The sequence below is a fragment of the Scomber scombrus genome, chromosome 8 (genome assembly GCF_963691925.1).
Source record: "Scomber scombrus chromosome 8, fScoSco1.1, whole genome shotgun sequence".
NCBI classification, from domain to species: Eukaryota; Metazoa; Chordata; class Actinopteri; order Scombriformes; family Scombridae; genus Scomber; species Scomber scombrus.
Genome location: NC_084977.1, coordinates 2,664,141 through 2,675,991, shown reverse-complemented (window position 1 = coordinate 2,675,991; position 11,851 = coordinate 2,664,141).

Here is an 11,851-nt window from a genome sequence, read left to right as displayed (position 1 = left end):
CTTTTTTTTTTTTTTTTTTTGTTCAATATTGTATGTATTCATTTTCATAAAACAAACAATAGCAACAAAACACACAACAGATTCGGACATGTGTTAAAAATAAGTAACCAAAATGAAAGAACAAGTGAATAAAATGGGAGCAACAAATAAACAGATACATCAGGATCCTTAAAATGTCTTAAATGTCTGGAATTGTAGGAGTTAAGGTATTAGATGTGATGTGAGCTGGGGCAGAGTGAATGAGTGTTATTATACTTGTTCAGTTTATGGTTTTTATCTTTACTATCATTATTCTGATTATGTTACATAACCAACCAATCAAATTATTAATCAAAGTAAAAAAACAATCAGCAGTTGGATCCTAGTTGCAGTCCTGTATAAATGACTTCAATGAACTCCATTTCAACCCACTACAACAGTAAATCCTGCTTTTGCATTATTATATGTCTCATAATGTATAACACTCATATGTGACGCTTTCCTGCATTGAGTACAACATGGTAATGCATACTATTACTGAAGTGGCATTAGGGTCTAAATACCAGTATACTAAATACTAAATACACCACCGTTTGCTGAGCAATGTTAATACAAGAATGTCTTCTTGTTATGACAGAGGACACAAATACATAAAGTTATCCATATATATTTGATAACATAAGTTAGTGTTGTGCTTATTATTATTGTATCAGAAATAAGTTTGTTGCATTGCCTATTCCTCACCTCTTTTTCAATGTCAATAAAACTCATAATTGTGTCTACAGGAGTCTAATTTGTTGTATTCTTTTGCAGCAGCAAAACTTCTTTGCTTAACACCTCTTTTCCTTAAAGAGTTGTTAAAAAGGTCTAAAAGTCATTACATTTGTAGTTAGTTTAAAAATGTGCAGATACTCTGTAAATGCAAAGCAACACAATAAAGTAGTAGTGCTGCAGCATATGAATGTACTTTGTAAAAGACATAGAAGTTTTCTTGTAGTGTAGCGCATGTTGTTTAGTCGTCACTTCTCATCATATTAGATTTTAGAGCATTTCTCAGCAGATTATAAACACACATTAAAACTGTCTCGTCTGTTTGTCTCCTGACTGCCATACAGCAGTAAAAGAATGAAAATAAGATGAAATAACATTTTGAGTTGCCAGTTATACCAGATGCTTTGGCTATACGCTGAGTCCTCATCCAGGTAGGCAAGGAACGACCTCATCCCAGATAGATAGAACATTTCTGAATCGAGTGAGCTCTCAAAAACCTAAGTCTGTCTATTTGTGTGACTGAAATCATGTCGGCCGTCCGTGTTTGAAAAGAAGGAGGAGAGGTTGATTTTCTTTCCAACAAAATGAGTTTTTTGGCAACAATCACTCCCAGAATGAAAGTCTGCTGTATAGCAGTCAGGAGGCATACAGTGGATTGCAAGCAGCCAAATGTGTTGAGTTTGAGTCATTAGTTTCTCTCTCTCTCTCTAAAGTCGAATATTATGAGAATTGATAGCTAAAAAACATATTCTACACTACAAGAAACCTACTATATATGTTCATATACTGCAGCACTTTGTACTTCATTGTGTTGGTTTTCATGTCTATGCCTGGGGCCAGTGTTATGTTTACCCAAAATGTTATAGGTAATGTAGAGTAGATTCAAGACTGGGGTGGAAGAAATCACATCCAGATGATACAGAATAAACAAACTGCTAATTCCATTCCATGCAGTTGAATCTGTGCGTTTCAGCAACCAGCCATTGTTATACTGCTCTTCTACATCATTAGTATAATAGGTGATTATAAAGCAGGACTGATGCATTAGTATATCTGCAGTGTGAGGTTAAGTGCCTTGCTTAAGGGCACTTCATTAGTGAAGGTGAGTGTTGGGCTTCTATCCCAGTGTTTAACTTTTAAAGTGGTTTGTGTTTTAACTTTCCTCATAAAAGTGAGAAAAACATTATGGGATAGAAGTCCTTCCAGCCTTAAGCATACACACACACACACACACACACACACACACACGCACACACACACACACACACACACTCCATCAGGATGTACAAACCCAGACCATCAGTTGAGATTGTCTAATTCAAGTTGGCAGATAGGAGTCTGGATGAGAGCAACGAGTAATCAAGGAGACAGACAAGGGAGAGAGTGAGGAGAGAGAGAGAGAGAGAGAGAGAGAGAGAGAGAGAGAGAGAGAGAGAGAGAGAGAGAGAGAGAGAGAGAGAGAGAGAGAGAGAGAGAGAGAGAGAGAGAGAGAGAGAGAGAGAGAGAGAGAGGGCAAACTATAAAACATGAAAGTAGAGAAAGGAAGAGATTTAACTCGAGTCGGATTTGAGAGACAGAAGAGAGAGGGATGAAACAGAATTAGAATCACTTAATTTACCAAAAACTAAAACAACCGTGCAGCAGTGTGTGTATTTGTGTGTGTGTGTATTTGTGTGTGGGTTGTGTAACTGGTATAGATATTCAGCAACAACTTCACACTATTTGACTGTTATCAGTCTATTGAATAGACATCATCATCATCACACATCAGTCCCAAATATATAGGCTAGTAGGGCCCAAGTTAACTATCCTTACTAGAATCAGGAGGCTGTTATCAGCCATTTATTTGAGTGAGCCAGTGTTGATGGAGCCCAGGAGGCACAGAAGGCCTGTTATCAGACATGTGCTGTCATGTGAACATTTAAGTTAAGATAGTTTAATGCATCAAAATGCAGTGAGAAATGTGCATTTTATTTTCATAATCTTCATATATAGCCTTCACTTCAGTGACTGGAGTCACAAGAACTATCTCCTACTGAACACCTCAAAGACTAAGGAAATGATCATAGATTTCCGCAGGTTCAAGCCCCCTCTTCAGCCAGTGAATACTTGTAGGGTGGACATCGAGGTGGTGCCAAGTTATAAGTATCTAGGTATATACCTGAATAATAAGTTGGACTGGTCCCTAAACACAGACGCTATCTACAAAAAGGGGCAGAGCCACCTCTTTTTCTTAAGGAAGCTCAGATCTTTTGACATCTGTAGTAAGATGCTGCAGATGTTTTATCAGTCTGTGGTGGTGTGTTGTTTTATGCTGCAGTCTGCTGGGGAGGCAGCATCAGACACAGAGATGCATGGCGGTTGGACAAACTAGTCAAAAGAGCTGGCTGTGTGATTGGAGCCAGGTTGGACACACTGGAGGAGGTGGTGGAGAGATGCACTGTGAAGATGTTCGAGGCCATCTTGAATTACCCGGATCATCCGCTACACAACACCTTTATGGACCAAAAAAGCAGCAGTGGACGGCTCCTCTCTCTCCGTTGCAGGACGGAGAGATTTAAAAGATCCTTCGCTCCTACAGCCATCAGGCTGTCTCATTCTTCAATTATTTACAGAAGAGCTAACAGACTAATTGAATTTCCCCTCGGGGATAAATAAAGTAATTTTGAATTTGAATTTTGAATTTTGAATAATGTACAGTATATGCATATGTAATGTTGAGTTGAGTTTGTTAGTTATTATGAAGATCTTTTAGAGCTGGATGACGTGATTCATAGAGGATAAGATGTGTATGTGTTTGTTTAGTCTTTTGTTTTCAACTTCTTTTATTATATTGTAATTGTTGGAACCAAAATTATAATTTGATCATTTGATGAATAAGGTTTTTTTCTTTTTAACTAAACCAGGGGATTCACAGTCATTGTATTTAGTTAAATGAAGTGTAGGGTGGACACTTGACAATCAGCTGACTGTCAGAGGAAGTGTCAGACTCAACCAACCAGCTGATCATGGTGCTAACTAATTGCAGGGGCCTGTTTCAGGAAGCAGGTTTAACTAACTCTGAGTTAAAACCTTAACTCTAGGTTGACCGACTCTGAGCTGTCAAACTCTGAGTTTTCGGTTTCAGAACAGGTGATAACAGTTAGTTCAATCAACTCTGAGTCAAAGTAACTCTGAGTGAAGCTCGTGCATGAGGAGATACCAAGCCCTCATCAATGGAGCACAGATAACATGATTCACCATGACAACAGGAGAAAGTGCTCAGTCTCCCCATTGGAGTTAGAAAAATTAATGAATGCATGCAGATGATGAGTATATACTTAAGAAAAAAAGAAATACAGTAGCAGCAGCAAAACAACATGAGCTGACGTGGAAGAAAATTAACAACCGAGTCAATGTGTGAGTATTAATGAAAAAAAGTTTTGTCTCGAGTGTTCCACTTATTCAACATTTATATTCTGTGTATGTGTTTGTGCGTGGCACATTTAATATTCATGCAAACCCCAACAGGTACAAAACGCCTACTGGGCAGCAACTGAATATGAAATATATAAAAATCTAGCTCAAACAAGTCAGGTATAATTGTATTACAAGCTATTGTGATGTTGTTTAGCCTGCCCTCATTAAACAACATTCAGAGGCTACATTCAACATGTGATATATTTCAGTAGTTAGTGAAATCTTTTAAGCAAAAAAGAAAGTCAATTTTTCTGCCATCCCAACACTGCCAGTATTTAATATTGTATATTTGAAAGCAACACCTAAATGCCTTTATACACACAACACTACCAAAGTGTAAACGTTTCAGTGCAAGGGTCAAATTTAGTTTTTTTTTAAAGATTTGTGTTTGGGCACTTTCACCTTAATTTAACATTAGCTGGTATAGAGGCCGACAGGAAACAGGGAGAGAGAAAGAGGGGAAAGACCTGCAGGAATCGCAGGTCCTCGCTGGAATCGAACCAGGGACACTGTCATTATGACGCATGCCCAGTAACCACTTGGCTATCAACTTTCAAGTTTACGTGTCTGACAGCCTGACAGACGGTTGCCTTGGTAACATGCCATTGGCAAAGTAAAATACAAAGTGCAACACTTGCTCTGAACTGAGAGCATGTCCACGATGTGTCGTACAGACGATGCGAGGGCTGAGAATATTGTTCAGATAAAATGATCGATTGTACAGAAAAACGGAAACACTCAAACAGAACATCATCAGAGAATGATAAAACATCCCAGCGGGGTCTGATCACCCTCTGACGGAGATTTCTGCTTCGTATTTGTGCTTCAATATAAACTCACTCTTTAAGAAATGTCTGACAGCTTCTTCAGTCTGCAGGCTTCAGTAAAAAGGAAGAGAAACTCAGGGTTAGTTGAAGAAAACCTGCCAGCGAGCAGGTTATGTTCACGGAGTATGTTGCCAGGGTAATTGACTCGGAGTTAAGCTGAACTGGCTTTGTGAAACCGAAAAAACAGAGTTTCCCTCATCTCAGGGTTAACTAACTCAGAGTTTTCACTGAACCTGCTTTCTGAAACGGGCCCGGGGACAGGTAGTATCAGCTGGTATGTGAGGAGCTTTTGATTTTGTAGCCACAAAGGTTGTTGACTGCTGAAATTTGGCAACTCTGAGCTCATTTTTATGTCCCGTTAATTTGATGTGTGTGCTTCTCTTCAACCGGAAAGAAAATGTACTTTATAATGAAGAAAAACAACAGAGGTGTCGGTCAGGGCCCGGTAGTTTTGTAATATCATTTTGGTAGGTTTAGTTTTTGTGTCTAGTCTACTTCCCATTTTATTTTGGTGTGTTTTGTCTTGTGTAGCTTCCTTCCCTCCCTTCCCCTAATGTGATTCACCTGTGTCTGGTTTCACTCACCTGTTTCCTGTTTTGTAATCACCCCATGTCTATTTAGGTTTTGGTTTTCAGTTAAGTCATTGTCCAAGTCTCTGTGTGTTTCACCCGCTGTTATTTGCCTGTGTTCATTTGACCTGTGATTATCTGTTGAGTTTCTCCTGTGTTGGCTATTAAAGTTACTATTCTTCAGTTTAAGACTGAGCCTGCAGTGTTTGCATTTGGGTCCTACCACCTCCACTCGTGACAGAAGACTTGGACCAACTATGGACCCAGCAGACAAAGACCCATTGGGCACACGCCTGGCTCTGGGAGGGGTACGGTCCTGAAGAAAGGTCCTGGGTGTCGGCCAGCAACATTGTGGACCAGGATCTCATTACAGACGTTGCCATGGTGAATCATGTTATCTGTGTTCCATTGATAAAGGCTTAGTATCTCCTCATGCACGAGCTTCACTCAGTTACTTTGACTCAGAGTTGATTGAACTAACTGTTATCACCTGTTCTGAAACCCAAAAATTCAGTTAGTTAAACCTGCTTCCTGAAACAGGCCCCAGGAAGAATAGGTACAGCAAGGTTGTAGCTAATGGGGATCGTAATAAACTAAACAAAAAAATATAATGAGAAAATAATAACCTGGAAGGGTGTTTTATTGTGGGCAGACCTGGTGTGTTTTGTCTAAAGTATCTGAAATAAATATCTTTACTTTTTCTTTACATCGCTCATTTACAGACAGGTGATAAAAAAACCAGTACAGGTCTGAATGTTTGACCCCTACAGTGAGGAGATCTGGTGCCTCTGTTATGCTGTGGGGGTGGGTGGGGGGTGGGGGGGCAGGCATTGTGCACGCATTGTACACTCCATCCATAGTGCACGAGGACTCACTGAGTGCTTTGATGAGTATGAACATGATGTGAATCATATTATGACCTTCACAGTCACTGCTAACCTGCCGTCCTGAAGTATTTCCCCACAGTCTGTTCTCATGTTAAGCTTTTCTGATATCTGAAACACAACTCTCCTTATTAATTCAACAATACATGAGGTTAATGTTATTGCCATCAGGCTTCATAATGTTTTCTTCCATTATGAGAAATAAAGTGTCAGTTTTGAATAGCGGCAGTTTCTGCAATACCCATGGGCCTCAGCCAGCGTTGCTATGATGAAAAAGCCAGTGAGTTTTGCAAGGACCACACCACCAATGAGATTCTTTGACAAATTTATTAACAAGATTTTAATGAATCGTTTGTGCTCTTGATGCGGTGTAGGGAGGCCGTATGAAGGATCTGCTGCAGCTCCCGGGCAGCGAGGACCCCCAAAAACCTCCACCATAGATCTTAAGAATGGTGCGACGATGATGCGTGGAGAAAGTGCTGGTATAGCCCGGAATGATTAGGCGCTTGTCTGAATTCGGAGATGAAGAGAAGCTCTAAGAGGCATCGATAATGAAATAGTTATGGTGACGAGATAGGACGACATGTAGGTAACGTTAAACGTGTGAAAGGGGCGTTGATAATGACATGGTCGAAGTGACGAGATAGGACGACATGTAGGTTACGTTGAACGCGTGAAAGGGGCGTTGATAATGAAATGGTCGAAGTGACCAGGACAAATAGGTAGGTTGCGTTGAACGTATGAAAGGAGCTTTGATAATGATAAGGGGGTGGTCTCAGCTGGCCATTTGGCGGAGAACGATCATCCACCATGGAACCCTCAAAATTGGCTTGCATGGTTCTGTCTGCTGAAGTTGAGAGTGGCGCTTGGGGGCAATGACATCCCGGTGTCACTGCCCGGGAGAAATGAGCTGCAGGGATCAGTGTAGTCGAATATGGGAAAGTGCTGGCAGCCCTCAGTGCCAGAAGCCTTGACTAGAGCAGGCTGCTGTGGCAACTAAAGCCGGATGTCTCCGATAAAAGCTGCCTGCTGTCGAACTAGGTGAGGAGCCAAGGTTGGATTGAGTAAACGGCGGGGTCGCTGACATCAAACATCCTGGCCGAATTGAAGTGGTGCAGATGGAGTGAAAAACGGCATCCTGGTGCCAATGTTCTGGTCTAAGCAAAGTGCTGTGATTGGAGTGAGGAGACGGTGCCCGATGTTCCCGTTGGAACGAAGTGCTGTGGTTGGACAGATAAACAGCATGAGTTGCAGGCATCCCGGAGCCTGATGTCTATGACTAAGCGAAGCGCTGCTGTTGGATTTAAGGAAACAGCATGGGTAGCTGGCATCGTGGTACCCGTTGTCCGTGTCTAAGCGAAGTGCTGCTGTTGGATTTAAGGAAACAGCATGGGTCGCAAGCATCCCGGTGCCTGATGTCCCTGTCTAAGCAAGGCGTTGCGCTGCGGTTGGAGTGAGGAAACGGGGTGGGTCGCTGGCATCCTGGACCTGATGTCTCTGTCTAAGCGAAACGCTGAGTTCTGAGTGAGGAAACAGCATTGATCGCTGGCATCCTGGACCCGATGTCTATGACTAAGCCAAATGCTGCGGCTGGAGTAAGGAAACGGCATGGGTTGCAGGCATCCCGGTGCCTGATGTCCCTGTCTAAGCGAAGTGCTGCGGTTGTAGTGAGGAAACGGCATGGGTCGCAGGCATCCCAGTGCCTCATGTCCCTGTCTAAGAGAAGAGCTGTGGTTGGAGTGAGGAAACCACATGGTTCGCAGGCATCCCGGTGCCTGATGTCCATGACTAAGCAATCGCTGCGGTTGGAGTGAGGAAATGGCAGGGGTTGCTGCCATCGTGGTGCCCGATGTCCCTGACTAAGTGAAATGCTGCGCCTGGAGTAAGGAAACCGCATGGGTCGCTGGCATCCCGGTGCCTGATGTCCTTGTCCAAGCGAAACACTGCCGTTGTAGTGGGAAACGGCATGGGTCGCAGGCATCCCGGTGCCTGATGTGATTTGTGATAAGTTGTGTTAGTAGCTTGTGATCCAGTGCTTTTAACGTGGGCGATACGGAGTGATTTCGGTTAGTATTTGTGTGTTAGTAACGTGCGACACGATGCGTTTAATGGCAGATGATGCTTAAATGACCATTGACTAGATGTACTAATAACGTGCAATCCGGTGTTTGTAATGTGCAAGTGCGTGTAACAGTGTGCAATGGCAAATAGACGTTAGAGTAGCTGCAGGAGAAGCTTGCAGCTGGTAAATGGAAAAAGACAATGTGGAAGTGACTTTAAATTAATTATGAATTCTTTACTACAAAGTAGTGGAGATGGAAAATGTATGATGCAGAACTGATGTCTCGTGCCGTTGGTATAAATATTGAGAAGTCTGAGTAGAATGAGTAGCGCAACACTACCTGGCCCCCACCAGGGGGGGCTGTGGCCGTGGGGCTACGGGGCTCTGTGACGTCATGCGTGCCCATCCAGGCGGTGATTGGCTTTGGTGAAAACCCGGAAGCTGGAAGACCCGGTGGCTGTTGTTGCCGCTGAGTAAACAATGAAGCTTTAGTTTAATGTGGCTGAGGTTGATAGGGAATGCATCCTATACATGAACACTGTTGCTAGGCAACTATCAACCAATTCACCATGTTTCTTTTTTTTAATCTGCATTTTATTGTTCAGGAATTGGAAAACTATAGCTAAAGTAACTAATGCTAGCTGACACATTAAAGTAGAAAACAAAAAAGAAATAACTTCAATAAGCGAACAGTGAACCTCATTTGAAGAGAAAGAAGACACTTTGGTATAACTACACAATATACAACCTCACCAACCGTGTGTTAAAATGTAGTCAATAAATCACTGATGTTATTTTTGTTTTCTACTGTATTAACGAAACCCCCAAGAAAAGCGCCAGGCTTTGAAGTCAAATTGACATAATGGCCAAACTGTGTAATTACAACATCAGGTGATGCTATTTTGCCCCAAAAATACTTTCCCCCATAGATTTACATTGTGAAAGTGATGGCTGTAAATCAGCTGATACATTTTTCAGAGCATCACAAAGCCGACAAAATGACTTGTTTCATTATCAGAATTTGATCTGTTTGGTCCAATCACATTCAGAAAGTCCAGAAGAAACACATGATTAGATTGTTTCATCCCCACGCTGGAGCGCTAAACTGGAGGTAGCCAGCTTGGCCAGCTGAAGTCACTAGCTCTATGAGCCCAGTGATGCAGAAGCAATACATCCATCTTAATATGTATTCTGGTAACCTTTGCTGTTGGTCCCATAGTAACGATACATCTGAATGCAAGGATACAGTTTGAGCAGAAACCGAGCAGATCAGGCAGGAGCTGTTTGTGTGTGAGAAAGCATTACAAGATCTGAACATGAAATCAATAAATCACGCTCTCAAATTGAAAGACCACGGTGTTGAGTAAAGATAGGAAAAATACCACATAGTTTATCAAGTGTTGGATTCAGCCTCAAAATTATTACTTCATTCAGCCTTCATAGATGGTTATCACTTTATATCAAAATCAATCCTGCTTAATGAGACTGATTAGAATCTGGCTTTGTAAGATGAAATATTAAATGTCATTTTATCGATGGAAGGAATGATTTCCTAAATTATGTCATGTCTTTTCTTTGTACAGTGGACCTAAGTGCTTCTAGATAACAGTTAATATTGCTGCCTCTCAGCTCCTCAATGTGTATTTCTGTAATTCGTGTTAGTTATTTGTTCTTCATGTAGAAATTAACTAACAGCAACAAAGCTCCTGAGCTTGACTGAGCTGTATTTGTATTTGCTACTTGATGTCCTCATTAATCAGGCGTGTCCCAGTCCAGTATGCTCTGATAAACCTCCACATGCTGCGACCTGTACAGGCTCTTGGGCTCTGTGGCAGTTACAGAAATAATGTCACACAATGAGCACACAATTACTTACAAGTCCTGCAAGAGGTGATACTAGGAGAGACCCAGTTTCCACTTTGGTCTCCTAAGAATTACATTAATACAATACTATACTATATCATTTGTTTCTCCAATTACATTTCAATGGATTATGTGTACTGGCACATATTTTGTTATTCAAGAGAGCAGGATTCACATGTAGAGTCCTGTGTGTGGTTAGATTTAGGCACTTTGGTTAAGTTTAGTTACAGATTGTGTTATTCAACTGGTACTTCAAGTTATTGTTGATTTTTTTAAGTATTAAAAAAGGACACAATCTTTCCCCAATCTTAATTGAGGGCTTTGAGTTAATTAAACATAACCATTAAAAAGTTAAATCACACTTGCAAAGAGTGAATATTGTAGGAAACCAAATGAACCAAACTGACTGACTGATTTTGAGATATATTTAATATAAATATGTGTATATTTTATATAGATATATTCAGTACCAATGCAGTATTTTGCATCTTTATGTTGATTTAAAATAATATAAGCTCTGTGAGCTTCTTTCTTGCTGGTGCAAGTATGTAAACCAAGCTGGCGCTGCCACAGCTTGAAGCAGAAGCCAATGTGGAAGTACCTTAAAATAGAATACCACCAACGGCTGCTACATGCTCCAACTGACTCCCATTCAAAAATCCTCAATCTCTCTAGAAATACTAAGTTAAACATTTTCACGGTCTCAATTTCTAAACTCAGACCCTCTAATAAGTGTGATTAATAGTAAATGGACTGTACTTATAGCACTTTTCTAGTGTTTTGACCACTCAAAGCTCTTTTACACTACATGTCACATTCACCCATTCACACACAGGGTACCACACAGGGTACCAACCTGCTCATCAGGAGGAAAACTAACATCCATGCACATTCACACACCGTTGGCACAGCGAGGAGCAATTTGGGATTCAGTATCTTGCCCAAGGACACATGGACATGTGGACTAGAGGACCAGCAAGCTACTGGAAACACTTAGCTTCGGTCTGAGGTAGCGGTAGCACTCCTTATTTAGAAGCTTCTGGCTCCAAATGAAAAAGATGGCACCAACCATAAACTACAACTCTGGGTTTCAAACAGGCTCCAATACAAACCAATGGGTGTCACAAGGCTGGATTAGAGGCCCCTGGGCATTGAAACTCATGCTAGTTGATAATTGTTTATACAAACTAGCCATATTACATTGTGGCCTGCTAACCAATCATTACTTGACCAGCTTTCAAATTGACAAATAAAACAGTCAAACAGACTTAATTTTATTCCAATTGGATATCGCTACTGTCAGATGGACACCTTGTAACTCCATATTTTGTTTTGGACATACTAGGTTTCCAAGAGTGAATAACTATCAATATGGGTCAAACCTTGTGTCATACTGTATTTATTTAAATCCTGATCAGGAAGGACCCCTTTCTGTAC